General features: G+C 41.1%; 1 protein-coding gene across 8 annotated transcripts in view; it reads left to right on the plus strand.

The window, feature by feature from the left end:
• Window positions 1–5,535: 5,535 nt before the first annotated feature.
• Window positions 5,536–18,707, plus strand: part of LOC112301376 (zinc finger protein 177) — a 36,031-nt gene continuing 22,859 nt past the window's right edge. For 5 of the 8 annotated variants that reach the window (XM_071219186.1, XM_071219184.1, XM_071219187.1 and 2 more), the window contains exons 1-4: window positions 5,536–5,918; window positions 13,673–13,882; window positions 14,360–14,449; window positions 15,055–15,229. The gene's annotated coding sequence lies outside the window, so the exon portion shown is untranslated. Of the gene's footprint in view, window positions 5,919–13,672; window positions 13,883–14,359; window positions 14,450–15,054; window positions 15,230–16,888; window positions 16,963–18,707 lie in introns of all 8 variants that reach the window. The other 3 variants (XM_053910451.2, XM_071219185.1, XM_071219189.1) reach the window with 2 other exon arrangements.

The following is an 18,707-nucleotide window of genomic DNA, read 5'->3' on the forward strand; positions in this document are numbered from 1 at the left end:
AAGGCATTCTTGTCTTGGTCAGTAATGATTATCAAGCTATTCGCTGTAAGTTGTGGTCTTTATTAAGTTAATGAAATCCCTTTTAAATCTGGTTTATGAAAATATCAATTTTTGATTAACGTTATTAAATGTTTATACATCTATTGAATTGCTAACTTTGCTCCTTTAACTTACTTTATGACATTGTATCTGTAGAAAATCTTTAATTTTATATAGGCCAATAAGTCTATACTCTTTTTTTAACTTTATTTACATTGTTTACGCTATTACAATTGTCCCCATTTTTCCCCCTTTGCCCACCTCCACTCAGCCCCCACTCCCTCCCTCAGGCCATCACCACAGTATTTTCTGTGTACGGGTTATGCATATATGTTTTTTGGCTAATCCCTTTACCTTTTTTTATCCAGTCCTTCCTTCCCCCCTTCCCTCTGACAGCTGTCAGCCTGTTCCTTGTTAATTAATGGGATAAGTCTCTCCCCTTAATGTGTCAACAGCAATCGAGGCTCAGCTACGAGGGAGGATGTACACAGCCCACATGGGGCCGGGGTGGGTGCGACTGCAGTGCCCAGCTTGGTGATCAGGGAGGCTGAGCCAGTGGACCCTATAGGACACCTACTATGCTAGGCCACTCTATCAAGCCCAAAAGATGTAGCAGCTCTTCCTAATACATAGAAACAAACACAGGGAAGCTGCCAAAATGAGGAGATGAAGAAACCCATCCCAAATGAAAGAACAAAACAAAACTCCAGAAAAATAACTAAACAAAAAGGAGACAAGCAATCTACTACATGCAGAGTTCAAAACACTGGTTACAGGGATGCTCAATGAACTTAGGGGAAGAGTAGTTGAACTTAGAGCTTCAACAGCATAACAAAGGACATGGAAACCATAAAAAAGGAACCAATCAGATAGAAAGGATACGCTAGCTGAAATAAAGAATAATTTACAGGGGATCAACAATAGAGCACATGAAGCCAAGAATCAAATCAGTGATTTGGAATTTAAGGAAGCAAAAACACCCAACCAGCACAGAAAAAAAAAAGCCAAAAAAAAAAAAATGAAGATAGTGTAAGGAGCCTCTAAGACAACTTCAACCGTATCCACATTCACATCATGGGAATCCTGGAAGGAGAAGAGAGAGAACAAGAAATTGAAAACCTATTTGAAAAAAATAATGACAGAAAACCCCTACCCTGGTGAAGGAGATAAGACATACAAGTCCAGGAAGTGCAGAGTCCCAAACAAGATGAACCCAAAGAGGCCCACAGCAAGACACATTGTAATTAAAACACAAACCTTTAAAGACAAAGAGAGAATCTTAAAAAGTAGCAAGAGAAATGCACTTAGTTACCTACAAGGGAGCTCCCTTGTCAGCTGATTGCTCAACAGAAACTTTGCAGACGTTTCAGAAGGTATTGGCAAGAAATACTGGAAGTGATGAAAAGCAAGGACCCACAACCAAGATTGATCTATCCAGCAAAACTATCATTTAGAATTGAAGGATATATACAGTTTCCCAGGCAAGAAAATACTAAAGGAGTTCACCACCACCAAACCGGTATTACATGAAGTATTAAAGGGTCTGCTTTACGGAAAAAACAAAAAAAAAAAGATGAAAAATATGAACAATAAAATGGCAATAAATACATAACTACCAACAAATGAATCTGAAAAAACAATCTAAGCAAACAAGAACAGAGACAAAATCATGGATACAGAGAGCATTTTGATGGTTGCCAGATGGGGTGGAGTTGGGGGATATGGGTGAAAAAGGTGAAGGGATTAAGTACAAATTGGTTGATACAGAATAATCATGGGGGTGTAAAGTACAGCATAGGGAAAATAGTCAACAATATCTAATAACTCTGTATGGCGTCGGATGGGTACTAGATTTACAAGGAAAAATCACTTAGTAAGTTATATAATGTCTCACCACTGGGGTGTACACCTGAAATTAATATATGTCAACTGTAATAAAAAAATGATTTAAATTTTATAAATAAATTAATTAATTAAAACTCTTTAATACAAAAACAACCAAAAAATGGTTTCTGGGTTTCCTAGTATGCTTTTAAAAGTCTTCCCAAACTGTAGAGTATAAATATGTTTTCCTAATTTTCTTCCAAATTTTATTATTCCTAAAACTCTTCACTCTTTACTCCTCCAGGGATGTAGTGTGACATGTAGTGTGAGGTAAAGGTCTGTTATGTTAAAAAGGCACAAATGGACTCTGTGTTTTGGCCCCTAGCTGTTTCTTTCTTCGCCGCAGGCCAAGACCCATGAGCTCAAAATCCTGCTGGCACCAAACTCAAATTTTTATACATCCAATTATTTTTAAATAGGCAAAAAAAAATAAAGTATATTTTAAGCCATTTAGAGTCTGCCTGCTTTGTATACCCTGTCCAGCACTTTGTATACCTCATCCAGCACTGGTTGAAGATTGATTAAATAGAGTCTTGTGGTTTTAAGACCCCAAGCTGCTATGGCCCCTCAGGGCTCTCTGAATCAAGGACTCCCCTCCCTGGGCTGGTGAGCAACGTCAGCTGGACATGTAAGCCCCTCCCTTTCCCCCAAGAGTTTCTTGCCCTCCTCCCCTTTCCAACTGGGGGCCTCTGTGCCATAAGTCTCTGGAGGGTCTCAGGGAATTCTCCTCTCTTCCCACTCGGCCCAAGTGCCACACTGCCAAAGAAAAAATCATGTCAGAAAATAGTTAAAGCAGTAAAAACACCCTGCAGACACTGAGTGGACCCCCCAACCACCACACACATACCACAAATTTTGTTTGGATGTCAAGACTGATATGCCACACACACTAAGAAGGTATGAAAAGTCATATTGTATTACAAATGACCCTTGGATCAGCAAGGTGAAATAACTGTATTACTAAATAGCCATCAAGCAGCAGTTTTTGAAGACAATAGAGGCAAATCGTGCCAGTATCAAAACTCACAGCACTAGAGGCATTATGACCTACTGTAGACTTCATAGCCAAGAGATTACTTATTATTTGTAGCGGCCTCTGCAACACTCATCCTCTTTTTTTTAAATGGGAGTAGGAATTTTTAAATTCCTACTGTTTTGTATAAAACTTAGGTCTGTAAGTTGTATTGGGTGCCCACATTTCCTGTGGTCCCCAATCCCAATGCTATTCTGGCTTTGACCTCTAAAATCAACACACTTCATGGTAGGAGGTCTCTGTTCAGCCTCCTCTAGCATTCCTTTACAGCCTATTCCCAATACCTTTTCACTTTCATGTGGCAAAGCAATACACCTGCACTCTGATGCTACAGGTCTTCACTAAAGGCCCTTCATACTTCTTTCAGGTTCTCAGCCATAACTGTCACGGACCCATACATGTCAGGGACCCAAATCACAGTTGTTCTGCCCAGTGTCACTCAAACCAATAGAACAAAAGTGTGTTTGATAAAGCAGATCAGAAACTTTACTTTTTGACCAAGTTTTTTCCCCAATCATGGAGAATTGGAAAAATCTTAACGAGTTGGGGGAGAATTAGGCAGATGCAAGGGTGGAAATCTCCGTTAGAGAGTTCTGGGATTTCCTAGGGAGCATGCTCAATTTCCAAACATTCTGGGGACATGCCTAGCCATACATTGCATGTCTTATTTCAATGTTAAATCTCCACCTCTGGGTGTGATTTTTCAGTATGCTAGTGAAGAAGTTTGTCAAAGTCACTTGGGAAGGGGTTTTAGGCACCATCTTGGATCTTTCCAAGGCAAACTGGTTTCTTGGTTATGGTCCTTAAGTTTCTTATCTGGTTCCTGACCAGAAGCTTAGCTACCCTTGGAATTTCTGTCTTTCTTTTCTTTCTTTCTTTTTTTAATGAGTTCAGCCTGCTTTTGCCCAGAGATGTATTGGGGAGAATACCATAAAGTTCATAGAAGTTCAAAGACTAATAATGTGGTGGGACAACCCAGTGACACAATCTCCCACATTTACAACCTCCTTCTATGTTAATTCTAATTGTAGATGACAGGTTCAGCTGATCTAACCTCTTCTCAGCAGGAATCTCTTTATCTCTGGAAAACTTGGACTATATAAAGACATAAAGTTAATGAGGATAAATTACAATACAATCAGACTGCAGGTCCACCAGCCAATGACAACTCTGGGAAGCAAGTCCCTCACACCAGAGAATTAGATATTCAAAATTTCCTCTCTTTTTACCAAGTCAACTTAGAAGATTCCTAAGATACATTGTGAACTGCATTGCCGACTTAAATAATCTGCCTCCTTCTATGTTGTGTCTAATGACACCCCTGAATCTCCGCTGTGGGAGGTCACTGCAGAGTTAGCCTTTGGACAACTTAAGGCTACTACTGAGAATTCTCCCCAATTATAATAAGCTATGTTCTTTTTCTGTTAGTATCGGAAATTGATGGTCAAGCTCTTGTACTTTTAACTTAAAAACGTAGTGAAAATCAGAGACCTACTGGGCATTCCAGTTGCTCTCCAAAACCAGTAGCTAAAGAATCTCCCTCTCAGCCCCACAGTTGGAAGAAGCCATCTCAGATTTAAATTTACCGTCATTTCTTCACCTCTAGCATAGTATCAGAACCCCAGAGATGCTGTGTAGCACTTGCTCCCTCTCACCTTAACTGCAGTTTGCATCTTCCTTCCCAGGTAAGCGGAGTCGTAGGAAGCTAAACTACACTGAAAAGCTGAATCACGAACAGAGAATCTGTGTTGCCGTATGAACAGGTTAAGTGCCATAGGTGGCGACTGTATGCATCATCTTCATGGGGAAGATCAGCAATAATGGTGCAAAGAATAGCATTCGAGTATGCAGCAAGCATGTATCATTTTAAAGAGATACTGAGGGGAACTTCACAGGAACATAACCAGTCAGGAGGGTCTATGGGAAGAGCTAGGGCTTAGGAAGTTCTCACACTCTATGTCATCGGGAAAACCCTACAGGAAGAACTCCATGTTTATAATATAGTTGTATAGTTCTAGCTTCCCCTTCCCTTAACTTCTTTTTCCCTTGTACAAATACCCCTCCAGCTTTCCACGCAGTACATGGCTCGCCACGTCTGCACGCACCGAGTTGCAACCCTTTCTGTCCTCGGCCCCTCTATCCCCTTCTCCGATAAATTCTTTTTTTTTAATTAATTTATTTATTTTTATTCAGTTACAATTTTCTGCATTTTCTCCCCTTCCCTCCACCCCACCCCAGCCAGTCCCACCTCCCTCCCCCACTTCTACCTTCCCCCTTGATTTTGTCCTTGTGTCCTTTATAGTATAAATTCTTTTCGGTGATGAATTACCTAGTGATATCATATTTCAGTCTACAAAGCAATTGCTTTTCACGTAAGACGTGTAAGAGGCAAGGGCTCGGGAGGAAAAGAAACCACCGCGGGGTCGTCCTCCGCGCTCCGGGTCAGACGCAGCGTTCTAACTCTCATCCGCTGGCTGTAAAAACCCAAGACTCCCGGATCGGTGGAAACTACCAAGGCTCCGCCCCTTACGCTGACCGCGGAGACCGAGCGTGCGCGGGCGCGTTTGCGTGTGGGCGTGCACAAGGCCACGGCCATGTTTACTCTGGGCTGCGGTGGGCGTGTGGAGTATGGGTAGACCGGGATCACAGGACACTTTCGTCACGTGCTGGTCTGGCCCTTCGTGCCTCTAGCGGATGCTCCGGGACGATTCCCCCTCCGTAGAGCTGTGCCCGCAGGGGTTCAGGCAGCAGCTTAGGGAAGGGGTGGGTCAGCCTCCTCCCCTTTCCAAAAAAGCCCCCAAATCCCCCTTTGTGCCCTTTCTTCAGAAGGAAAAGCATCTGTCTGTCATTGGCGTCGCAGACTTCGGCCCCAGCGTCCCCACCAGCCTGGCAGTTCGTTCCGTCGGACCCAGGGACCACTGCGTGGGAATGTTCCGGCGTGGGTGTACGTTATTGAAGTTTGGTAAGTGACATTCCAAAGGAAAGAGAACCCTTTCCTGGTTGTTGGGGGAGCACGTTTGTCGGATATACATAAATGCCTGAGCGAATGAATGACTGTAAATACCGCTTTGACCACGGAGGAAAGGCGGGCTAACTGCACTGATCTGAAGTCTGCTGGTGTCGGAGCCCTGCAAATCCCCAAAGCTTTAGAATGGGGGAGTCTTTGGGAAGAAATACAGTGCACGCTTATCTCTGCTAGTAGTAGAAGTTGCAATTGAGTTAACCAGTTGTTTGAGTTTGGACGGGTGGATTGTTCTCCCAGGTACTCATTTTGAAATTCTTAGCTGAAGAAAATCTATGTGTAGCGTCATTAAAACGAACATCCATCCATGAATCCTTTATCTAGATTCACTGATTGTTAAGATTTGTCTCATTTGTCTTTCCTGGTACAGATACTTGTGATGATGAAACATTTAATGCTAAATTAAAACACATTCACTTCATCCTTTAAACACCCTTTAAACAGCCCTTTAAATAATAAGGGCTGTCTCCTTCAAAAACAGAAAACTCCATTGTCCACCCAAGAAAATCAAATTTCTCCAGCTTCCCAGAAGTATGTATTAAGAGTTGTCAGGGGTTTTTTGGAGCTACGAGCCAAACAAGATTCATACATTGCATTTTGCTTTTCTATCTGTTTAATCTATTATCCTTAAAACCTCTCCCTGCACTTCTTAAAATTTAATTTTGGTTCTTGAAGATTCCAGGAGAGTTATACAGGGGTGGGCAAAAGTAGCTTTACAGGTGTAAGTGACATTGTAAGTGACAAGTTACAGTTGTAAGTAAGAATTCAGTTCCTTGGTTGCATTAGCGAGCCAGTGGCTGCCAAGTTATACTGCACAGGTTTAGAGACTTGAAAATTTCTTAGGTGATGTGTACTTCATACTGTTTATCATCAGGAGACACTCAAATGCAGATTGTCCCACTGTTTATTAGTGATGCTGAGCCACATTTTTCTTTGTGGTAATCATGGTGACCCTCTGTTCCTCAAAGCCTTTCACCCAGTGGTTTTAACATCACTTGTTGATTTTTGCCTTAACCTGTTTTTATATTGGGGTATACAAATGTTTTTTCAAATTGTCATTCCTTCTCCATTCTTTAGCCGGCAATCTTCTGTGAAGAGAAGCTTTCCTTCCCCACTCTTCTCCCTTCTACACTTTTTTTCTTTTTGTAGTATCACAACATATCCTTGGACTTTCCTTTCATTTACTATACATATTATAATTGGTTACTGTCATTCATTTTGATGCTCAAATTGTCCCAAATTTGGCCAGGGGCAGTCCTTTTGATTGGGTTCCTGTGTCCCTTTGACACAATTCTATTAGTCTTTGAGTGCAAAATAAACCCCCAGTTCACTTCGTATTTTCCTGTTACAAAGCTGGAATCAATGATTTTGCCAAAGAGCTTTTTGTTCAGACCATTATGTATCTCAGTTAACCCAGTTATCTGGGACCCACTGGAGTACATAAAGGTTCTGTCAAATGCTTTTTGCAAAAGCCCAGCATTAAGTATTCTCTTTTTTTTAAGTATGTTTTATTGATTATGCTATTACAGTGGCCCCATTTTTTTCTCCCCTTTATTACCCTCTGCCCTGCACCCCCCTCCCAGCATTTCCCCACTTTAGTTCATGTCCATGGGTCATACATATAAGTTCTTTGGCTTCTCCATTTCCTATACTATTCTTAACCTCCCCCTGTCTATTTTCTACCTACCATTTATGCTTCTTATTCCCTGTACCTTTTCCCCCATTCTCTTCCCTGCCACTCCCCTGCTGATAACCCTCCATGTGACCTCCATTTGTGATTCTTTCCTGTTCTAGTTGTTTGCTTAGTTTGTTTTTGCTTTTTTAAGGTTCAGTTGTTGATGGTTGTGAGTTTGTTGTCATTTTACTGTTCATATTTTTGATCATCATCTTTTTCTTAGACAAATCCCTTTAACATTTCACATAATGAGGGCTTGGTGATGATGAACTACTTTAACTTGACCTTATCTGGGAAGCACTTTATCTGCCCTTCCATTCTAAATGATAATTCTGCTGGATAGAGTAATCTTGGATGTAGGTCCTTGCCTTTCATGACTTTGAAAACTTCTTTCCAGCCCTTCTTGCCTAAAAGGTTTTTTCTGAGAAATCAGCTGATAGTTTTATGGGAACTCCTTTGTAGGTAACTGTGTCCTTTTCTCTTGCTGCTTTTAAGATTCTCTCCTTATCTTTAATCTCAGATTATATAATTATGATGTACCTTGGTGTGTGCTTCCTTGGGTCCAACTTCTTTGGGACTCTCTGAGCTTCCTGGAAGTCTATCCTTTGCCAAATTGAGGAAGTTCTCCTTCATTGTTTTTTTTCCAATAAGTTTTCAATTCCTTGCTCTTCCTCTTCTCCTTCTGGCACCCCTATATTCAGATGTTGGAATGTTTAAAGTCCCGGAGTTTCCTTAGCCTCTCCTCATTTTTTTGAATTCTTGTTCCTTCATTCTGTTCTCATTGAATGTTTATGTCTTCTTTTTGCTCCAAATTGTTGATTTGAGTCCTGATTTCCTTCCTGTCACTCTTGGTTCCCTGTGCATTTTCCTTTATTTCACTTTGCATAGCCTTCACTTCTTCCTCTATTTTGTGACCATACTCAACCATTTCTATAAGCGTTCTGATTACCAGTGTTTTGAACTCTGTATCTGATAGGTTGGCTCTCTCTTCATTGGATTGTTCTATTTTTGGAGTTTTGATCTGTTCTTTCATTTGGACCATATTTCTTTGTCTCAGCACACCTGTTACTTTGTAAGGGGTGGAGCCTTAGGTATTCACCAGAGCAGGACAACCCACATCACTGTGTTCTGGCGCTGTATGTGGGGGAGAGGTCCAAGAGGGAACATTGCTGCTTGCTCAGCGCTCTGCTGGCTTTCAGTCACTGCCTCCACTTCCCACAAGCAAATCAGGCCCTTCTGGTGCTGATTCCTGGGTGGGTGGGTTTGTGTATATCCTAAGATCCGGTGGGTCTCTCCAGTGAACTTTGCTGTGAGGCTGGGAGTTTCTCCTGCCTCTGCAGTCCCCACAGGTTTTTACAGCTATAGGTTTTGAGGCTTTCTTTTCCCACACTGGAAACCTGAGTTGTGTTGTCTGTTTCCCTCCCCAGTTGTTCCCCTGGTTTATCTGTACACAAATGTGGGACCACCCAGTCCACCAGCCACTGCCTTGCCATGCGTCCTGTCCACCCTAGCTGCCTGTCTCTGCCCCTCCTACCGGTCTGGATGAATGTTTCTTCTTTAACTCCTTGGTTGTCAGACTTTCATACAGTTTGATTTTCTGGCATTTCTGGTTATTTTTGTTTTTAAATTTGTTGTTCTTGTTTTGGTTGTGCAAGGAGGCAGAGTGTATCTACCTATGCCTCCATCTTGGCTGGACATTCAGCCCAGCATTGAGAATTTTAAGCAGTGAAATGTGTTTTTTGTTTACCAGTAATGCCTGTGACTCTAAAGGGGATAAGGAATGTCCTTGTATTATGGTCTTAGCTATATGTAAGGACATGTGATCTTGATATGTATTGTGACTATAGATGAGGCAGAGATGGCCAGAGTTCCGTACTATGCAGGGGACGGTTTTTAGGTAATGGCCCAGTAGTTTAAAATAAATGTGAAGATGGGACCATTTGTTGGCCCAGGCATCCCGTAAAAGGTGACTTTCTAAAGTTTGGCCAAATGTGTTGTTTCTTGGGTTCTGCCCTTTATTATGGACATCTGGCTAAGGGATAGAAAGCAGTAACATTCCATCAGGTTCTAGCACATGTGATGGTTAGCCGTGCCATTTGTGTAATCCACGAATTCCCATTGCTGTTCACTTAGTTCATCCCAAGGGGCTTCCTAGGTAGTCAAATGTCTGGAGTAGTGGTGACATCCTCCAGCGTTGTGGCATCTGGCAAGAGACTAAGGGCAGGCAGGACCACTCCTCCCATAGGTGGGATATATCAAAGAACCCAGGTTTTGTCCATCCTGTCTTAGTTTGTGGGGTGTTGTTTCCATGACCCAAAGTATAATGGACAGTTGGGTATGCAGGGCCACAGGCTCAGGGTCCATGAGAGGCTCTATTTCTGGGACATCCCAGTATATAGACAGCAATTACTGCTTTATAATGTGTAGTATGAGGCCAAGGCAGGAAAGTGTATTGCATCAGAAGTCCTTGAGGAACTAATGGCCATCAGAGGTGATCCGTAGATGGAGGCATGAGAAAAGGTTGCCAAAGATTTTACAGTGAGAAAGTCTTGAAGACACTAACAGGAGAGCCTGTTTTTAATTTGAAAGTAAAATTTTAAAGGAGGCATGTGTTCACACCAGAACCCCAAAAGGACTAAATGATGTTTGGGTAAATGTCCTTAATAAGTGTGTCAAATGAATCTCCATGGAAGAGAATATCATCAGTGTAATGTCATACCTGGTCTCCCGGAGAAAGGTGGATGCAGTTAAGATCTTGTCTGCAAAGATTGTATGATGGCAAAGGTATTGAGGTACCCCATGAGTAGCCTGGAAAAAGTGTGCCATGTCTCTTCAGAGGCGGCAAATTGCAGCTTAGAGGCTGCTGTAATAGGCGCTGAACAGAACAGGTCAGTCAAATCTATAAGAGCAAAATGTTTACTGGTTGTTGACTGAATGGAGCCAGTCATTTTAGTATCGGGTATCGGGAATGGGGGCCATCGTGTATGGAACCACAGTATTAAGGCTATACTACTCCACCATGAGGTGCCTGTTATTTTTTCCAGGTTTAAGAAGAGGCAGAATTGGGCTGTCAAAGGAGAAGCAGGGGGGAATAATCACCCCTTCATTAATTAGGTTTTATGTAGTAAGCTTTAACCCTTAAGGGCTGTTTTAGATTACATTGGGCCATATTAAACTGGGGGTTGGCCCATGGGGTCACCTTTTATCAAGTCAGTTATAAGTGTTAAAGACTTAGTTTTACTTCGGTATTCATTATGTTAAGAGTTTCTAAGTCCAATATGGAATACTTTAGGGCAATGGGTACTATAACTATGGGAAGTTTAGGCAAGGTGCTAAAGAAAAAAATTCAGTGACACTTGTTAAAGACAGTAAGGCAGAATTTATTCAGGACCATCTAGATAGGTATAGGGACCAGTACAGTGGGATTTTGCAGTGTGGGAGAGAGACTGGGCTCAACTTCAAATACAGCACGGTGAAGTGGGAAGTTGTACAGCCAAGGAGCGGTGTGGGGGTGAATGGATGAACAGTTGTCCTAAGGAAACATCAGGGGTAGGGGCATTCTGGCTAAATGGAAGATAGGCTGTGGTGATCATCGCCTGTGAGATACGGGAGGATGAGAAACCTGGTAAGGTATCAAGGGTCGTCATATACTGAGGGTTCTGATTAAACCGACTCAGCAGAGTTCTTGCTTAAACTGGATTTTACAAAGAAGTACACAGATAGGCCTAGGATGTTGAGTGAAAGATGCTAGACAGAAAACTAATGCATACCATATGATTTCATTTCTATGAAGTTCCAAAAAGGCAAAATTACAGTGTTAAAAGTCAGAATAGTGTTTTCATTTGGAGAGGAGAGAGGAGTGATGCTTTACATGAGGCACGACTGCCTCGGGTGTAGGAATTGCACGCACTCGAATGTATGATTCAACAAAATGTTTTTAAAAATGAGCTCAGCTATAATTTCCAAATGTTTTAATGTGATCTACAAAATTAACATAAAGCATAAGTAAGGAAGAGTAAAAATAAAGGCAAAAATTAATAAAAAATAAAGGCACAAAAAGTAGAAATGATAATACTGAGGGGTGTTTTCTTAAGAAAAATAATAAAATAGATAAATTTGGGGCAATGTCTTATTTAGCACTCTACCCACTCCATTCTGTGACCTCCTACAGCACCACGGGGACAGTGTCATATCTATGATTGAGTGTTTCTAAACCCTGGTGAAGGAGACCAGCATTTGAAAACCTTGGTGAAGGAAACCAGTATTCTAAGTTTATTTTGTGAGCTGTGAAATTATTCTAATGCTTTAGCTCAAAAGTTGAATGTCACTCTTTAGACAAGCCAGGTGTTGCTTTTCAAGAGTCTTCTGAAAAGGTTGTTGTCCTATTCTGCCATTATCTTTCCTAGAACCAGTCCTGAGTTCGTTAAGAAAAACATTTGGGTCAAAATGTGTGTGTGTGTGTGTGTGTGTGTGTGTGTGTGTGTGTGTGTGTGTGTTGAGGGAAGTGATGGGTAATATTCCTTAAACATTCATCTACTTTTTTCCATAGCACTTACCACCAACTACAGTGAGTTTACTATACAGTGAGTTTATTTATGTGTTTACTATCTCCTTGGCCCTCTGGAATGTGAGATACCAAAGATATGGGACATTTTCTCTATAATTCAGTACTTTCACTTTAGTGCCTAGTGCTTTATGTGGCAAAGAGAAGGCCCTTCACAAATATTTGCATAATGAATGAAGGCAGAGGCCCATGTAAGGACTTGAAGGAAGGCACCCAGGCCTACATGGCTTTGCTGGTGGGAGGAGCTCGGAGATGTCTGAATTTAATAAACCCTTGTGTTGCAGTCCTCAAGACCATCCTCATGCTCTTAAACCCACAGTCGTGGTTTATTACAAAAGGGTACAGAGTAGAATCAGCAAAGGAAAAAGACACCAGGTGTTCTCTCCTAGTGCAGCTACATGGGCATTGCTTAGTTCTGGTAACAATGTGTAACATCACATGTGAAGTGTTGCCAACCAAGGAATCTGATTGGTTGGGCTGCTGTAACAAACAAGTCATAGATTGGGTGGCTTATAAACAACAAATATCTTGAGTTCTGGAGTCTGGAAAAAACTAAGATCAAGGTGTCAGCAGATGTGGTGTCTGGTGAGGATCCACTTTCTGGTTAATAGATGGCTGTCTTCTCACTGTGTCTCACATGGCCGAAGGGTCAGGGGCGTTCTCTGGGGTCTCTTTTATAGGGCACTAATCCCATTAATCATGACCTCAAAGGCCCACCTCCAAATACCATCACACTGGGGATTAGATTTCAATGTATGAATTGAGTCAGTGGTGGTCGGGACACAAACATTTAACATTTAGTCTGTAGCACCTGAGCTTTGGTGTCCAGGTTCTTATTGGGGGTCCGTAATGTAGGCTTGCAGCACCTGCATGACTGACTTTAGCCACTCAGGCTCCAGCCCCCCAGAATTCAAAATTAATGCATTGTCCAGAGCCTGAGTCATATTAAAAACAGACGTTCACCAATAATTACATTGTTAGTTACACTGGTGCGGTATGGCTCAAGGCTTCATGCATGCAACAGCCCTTGTCAGGCAGGCTGTGTCAGGGGTTCAGAAGCCATTTCCCACAAGCCCAGCCAAGGGTGGTTCTAAAGACAGGCCTTCCTTGGGAAAGCATGGAGTTTGAGCAACTCAGACCTGCTGACATAATCACTTCCTGCACACCGTTTTATGATTATCTTCTAGGCATATTGGAGAATAGCAATAACCTCAGGAGTTCAGGTTTTTTATGACAGTAACATGCATTCAGACCCTAGCTCACCACTTCCTAATTGGTCATCTTGGGCCACTTCTGTCTAAACGCGATTGCCTCAGCTATTCAGTGGTAATCACATGAGCCACCATTGTTTCTGGCACACTTGGGTACTCTGTAAATGGTAGTTGTTATTTATATTCATGTGGTGTGCTGTGGAGTTGCTAATGGCTCCCACATATATAATTTCATCTTTTGCAGAGAGATGGCTAATGAATGATGTTTGATGACAGATGAGTAATGCTTATTGCTAACGATTGAAGGTATGAGGCAAGACTTCCCGTTACTACTTAATCAAGAGGAATTAAGATTGAAATTCCCTGTCTTAAAAAGACTTTGGGAACAAGAAGTGTTGAGGCAGATTTCTCGGTCAGACTCACAGGATGCCAGCCACTGATCTCTCCCCTTGTGGTAAGTCCTGTTGATGCTCCTTTCAGAGATCCAGCTCTGGCCCATGAATTGTCTGTCTTGTGATCAGGGTCTCAGCATTCTTGCTTCTAGGCTGTCTGGGTGAGGAGGCTTAAGTAGATAAGATTGTCTAAATCCTGAGATTAGAGAAAAATGGGTAAGTATGTGTTTTTGTGGGAGCTGGTCTACTTAATCATTTAGTGAATTATATCATAGTTGGCAATGAACTCTACCTCTCTGGATTTTAGTTTCTTTATCTGTAAGATGGGATTATTAAACTCTTCCTCTTATTTATCAAAGCCAAAACCACTTTTCTGACTTCAGATGAAATAAACTCCTTGAGGATTTTACAGGAGCTGCGTGTGTGTCTCCATTTGTGTGTGTCCATCCATTTAGAATTAGTGTGGAATGGCACTTCCAGGCTTGTGAGTGTGGAAACTGGGCAGCTTGGGTTTTCAGACTTTATTTCTTCTCCTCAAGGTTGTCTTTCTTAAGACTTTTCCTGTCTTCGTGAAAAGAAGTGAGAGGGGGTGAAGGATTATGACTGGATGTCTGACACATTATTCTCAGGTAAGTAGGAAATGTATTCTTTTATTAACGTACATGCTTCTTTCTACCTGTTAGACTTGTTTCCTTCTAGTGGAACAGAGCAAATAGGGTCTGCTTAGGGATTGAGTCCCCAGCTGAAGTTTCTCAGGTCTCAGGGCCTCTAGTGTGGTTGACAGATTACATAGGGAAATGATGCCATTATCCCAGTATTTACTAAATTCGGGCTGACACTCTTCCAAGCTCACTGTGTGCTCTCATTTTGTTACACTACGCAGTGAGAGTGTGGGTGTGGCTTACTAAGAATTTGTGTTGTCACACAATGGAAAGATTAATTCATTTACCAGCATTTATGGTGTCTGTAATGTATGTGCTCAGCACTGTGCTAACCTCTGTCAATAGAGAAAAATAAAACCAGAAGAGGTCCCAGTCTAGTTGTGGGAGATACATACCTTCATTCAGGTGAAAGAGAGACTCTTAAAGCTATGTGACTGGATGAGATTACCAATGAGTATGTCCAGGTAGAGAGAAGGGGTGTGAGGACCGTTGGGTCCTAGGGGAGATAATGATGAGAGACCATGGAACACTGTCTAGACGTTGGGTCTCCTTCCTTTTTCTCCGCTGAACAGTGGTGGAAGTGGCAGCTGCCTGCTGCTAGAATGTTTGGGACCATTTAAGACCCAGTGACTTTTGAGGATGTAGCTGTGGAATTCAACCAGGAGGAGTGGACTTTGCTGATTCAAACTCAGAGAAACCTGTACAGAGATAGGATGCTGCAGAACTACAAGAATCTGGTTGCAGTAGGTAAGACTGGTACCATTTTTTCATTTAGTTTTTCTCTGGAACAAATATTTCTTAAGTGACTGTATTCTAGGCTCTGTACTGATTAATGGGAATGCAGTGGTAAACAGAGAAGACACGTTTCTGCTTTCAGGGACCTTACTGTCAAAGGGCTTTCTCATGAAAATGAAGAACTCTTCATTGTGCTAGCTTTATTTTCTCTATGGATAAAAGACTTAGGACTTGAAAAATATGTGTATAAGCTTGAGCCTGGGTTTCAGGGGAAATATCAGCAACCTTTTTTGTGTATTTTGGGAGAGAGAGAGAGAATGTGTTTGCTTTTGAACATTTTAGTTTCATTTGGAAGTTTACTGGTTCGGTAGAGTTGGCCTGAACATTTGGTTTTTGTCAAGTTATACTTGATAGTACTTGGTATCCCTGCTGAGCAGAGTCTTGGCCCGTGATTTATGAAAGTATATGCCTTCCTTTGCCATGGTCTCACATGAAGGACCTTTCTGTGAGAGTAGGTCACCAGCTATGCACACCTGGTCTGATCCTTCTGGCAGAACAAAGACGAGAGCTGAAGACAGTGGGGAAAGTTCTCCAAAGGGAGGGGAAAAGGCAGATGTGATTCTTTATAAGAAGCAGTCCTTACCCACGAGAGCTGCAGTCCATTTGGAAATGTTAACTAGGAAGCTTTTGAAGATGTATTTTGCTTTTCTAAGAATGCTGAGGCCATTTGGTTTGTGAGGTTCCTTGAGTACTTCACACTTCCCTTTCTTTTTAAGTTTTCATCTACCTTCTGAAACTTCCTTTCAGCCCATTTCTTTCTTAGATTTTTCATTTAGTTCTTTATCCATTTTCTTTCAACTTTGGTTTCCTGGTTATGGTTCTTTTTGTTCACTGTAAGTCTCAACATTTATAGAATCATTTCTTATTAATTTCTTTTTTTAATTTATTTATTTTTATTCAGTTACAATGGTCTGCATTTTCTCCCCTTCCCTCCACCCCACCCCAGCCAGTCCCACCTCTACCCTCCCCCTTGATTTTGTCCTTGTGTCCTTTATAGTAGCTCCTATAGACCCCTCTCCCCACTATTCCCTCCCCACTCCCCTGTGGCTATTGTTACAATGTTCTTAATTTCAATGTCTCTGGTTATATTTTGTTTGCTTTTTTCTTTTGTTGATTATGTTCCAGTTAAAGGTGAGATCAAGATGGATAAAAGACTTAAATATAAGTCGTAACACCATAAAAGTCCTAGAGGAAAACATTGGCAGGAAGATCTCAGACATTCCACGCAGCAACATCCTCACAGACACATCCCCTAAAGCAAGGGACGTAAAGGAAAGAATAAACAAATGGGACCTCATCAAAATAAAAAGCTTCTGCAGGGCTAAAGAAAACAACATTAAAATACAAAGAGAACCAACAGTATGGGAAAACATATTTGCCAATGATACATTTCTTATTAATTTCCTACCAATTTGACAATAGCACCTTAACCACTCTCAAAATCTTAATATAGCCAAACTTCTCAATCTCTTATGTTTTCACTTCTTTGTTTTTATTTTTAATATATTTTAAGTCAGTGCTTGAAAGCAAATACACATTGGCCTTCGTTTTTATTATCTTTTTTCTATCATTTATTTCTCCAAAAATTTAATTTTTTTTATCTTATTTCAGATTAGGAGATTTGTCTGAATGCCAAAAGGTCAGCAGAATATTTTGCAAGGGAAAAATCCTACGTGGTGCAAGTGGTAAGATTCATAAGCTGTAGTTCCTTGCTTTCCACAACGGCAGAAGATTGGAAATTCTGTAAGATAGAAAAGCAGTGCAATAATCATGACAGACATTTAAGGCTAATGATACTCACCCAGAATGAAAACGTTTCTCATAGCGTCTCTGAGCATCATGAATTTGGCAGATACCTTATACCCCTCACAATGTACTGTTTTCACGGTGTTCACTCCACTGTATATTCTCATATATTAATTCAGATGATGATTTTGATAAATTGTCTTCATCAGTTATCATCTGAACTATATAAAAATCCCCATGAAAGTAAAGAATACAACAACTAGCAGAATGGTCACTTCATTCTACTTGAAAGCACGCAGGTTTGGCACCACGCATTGGAGTAAAAATGGGAGAAAAGACAAAAATAAAATCCTTTAATCATAACGGTTTGTTTTCTGTGTAGTATGACAATTCAAGGCAGAGGGGAGATCTTTGAAAGTAACAAAGCTGGAAAACTTTTATGAATAATCACATCAACAGGAGAGGAGCCACACTGGAGAAGAATTGTTTACATTTAACCACTGTGAAGAAGCGCTGAGTGAACTCTCATGCCTTAAAGCTCACCAGAGAACTTACATTAGAAAGAAAACTTGGGAGTATAATGATTGTGAAAAAGCCTTCACATACAACTTTGCCTGTGATCTACACACATAAAAAACCATACTGGAGAGAAACCTCGTAACTGTCGTCATTGTAAAACAGTCATCAGCCAAATCCACATCTTCTCGTTCACAAGAAAACTTACACTCAAGAGAAGCCCTGTAAATGCACTGACTATGGGAAAGGCTTACATTCTTCTTCATACCTTAAGAGAACGTATCAGAATTCTTAGTGGAGAGGGGCCCTATGCTGTTAAGGAATGTGGGAAAGTTTATTATCATTCTACAAGCCTTTTTATACACATGTGCACTCACCATGGAGAAACACCCTATAAATGTAAAGAATGTAGGGAAACTTCACTCAGTCTTCATATCTTACTCAACATTTAAGAACTCACAGTGGGCTGATGCCTGTGGAATATAAGAAATTTGAGAAAGCCATTCCATATCCCCTTAATCTTGCCAAACATGTAAGATTTCATACTAGAGAGAAACACTATGTAAGGAGTGTGGCAAAGAGTTTGTGTCTCAAAACAATGTTCACATGAGTTCACACTGGGGGAAAACCATGTGAGTATAATAAACGTGAGAAAGCCCACACTGATTGTTCAGGTCTTATAAAACACACAAGGATTCACTGGAGAGAAGGCCTATGAACGTACGGAATATGGAAAAGCCTTTGCTACTCCTCACACCTTTTGTACATATGAGAGCTCACGATGGCAAGAAACCTTATCACTGTATGGAATGTGGGAAACTTTAGTAATGCATCTTGTTTTAAAAGTTACATGCAGACTCACTGGAGTAAAACCCTCTAATTGTAAGCAGTGTGGGAAAAAGGCTTTATTAGATCTTCATTTCTCATTCAGCATTTAAGAATTCAGTGTAGAAAAACTTTGAATGTAAAGAATGTGGGAAAGCATTTAAATATTCTTTGTACCTTGGTCAACATAAAAGAACACATACTGGAGAGAAGCCATACAAATGTAAAAAACGTTGGAGAGCCTTCAGTATTTCCTCAGACCTTAAAGTACCTATGAGAACACTGGTGAGCAACCTTTGAGTGTAACGTGTATGGAAAAGCCTTTACCAGGTCCTCATATCTG

Source organism: Desmodus rotundus, chromosome 9 (assembly GCF_022682495.2).
Source record: "Desmodus rotundus isolate HL8 chromosome 9, HLdesRot8A.1, whole genome shotgun sequence".
Lineage (NCBI taxonomy): Eukaryota > Metazoa > Chordata > Mammalia > Chiroptera > Phyllostomidae > Desmodus > Desmodus rotundus.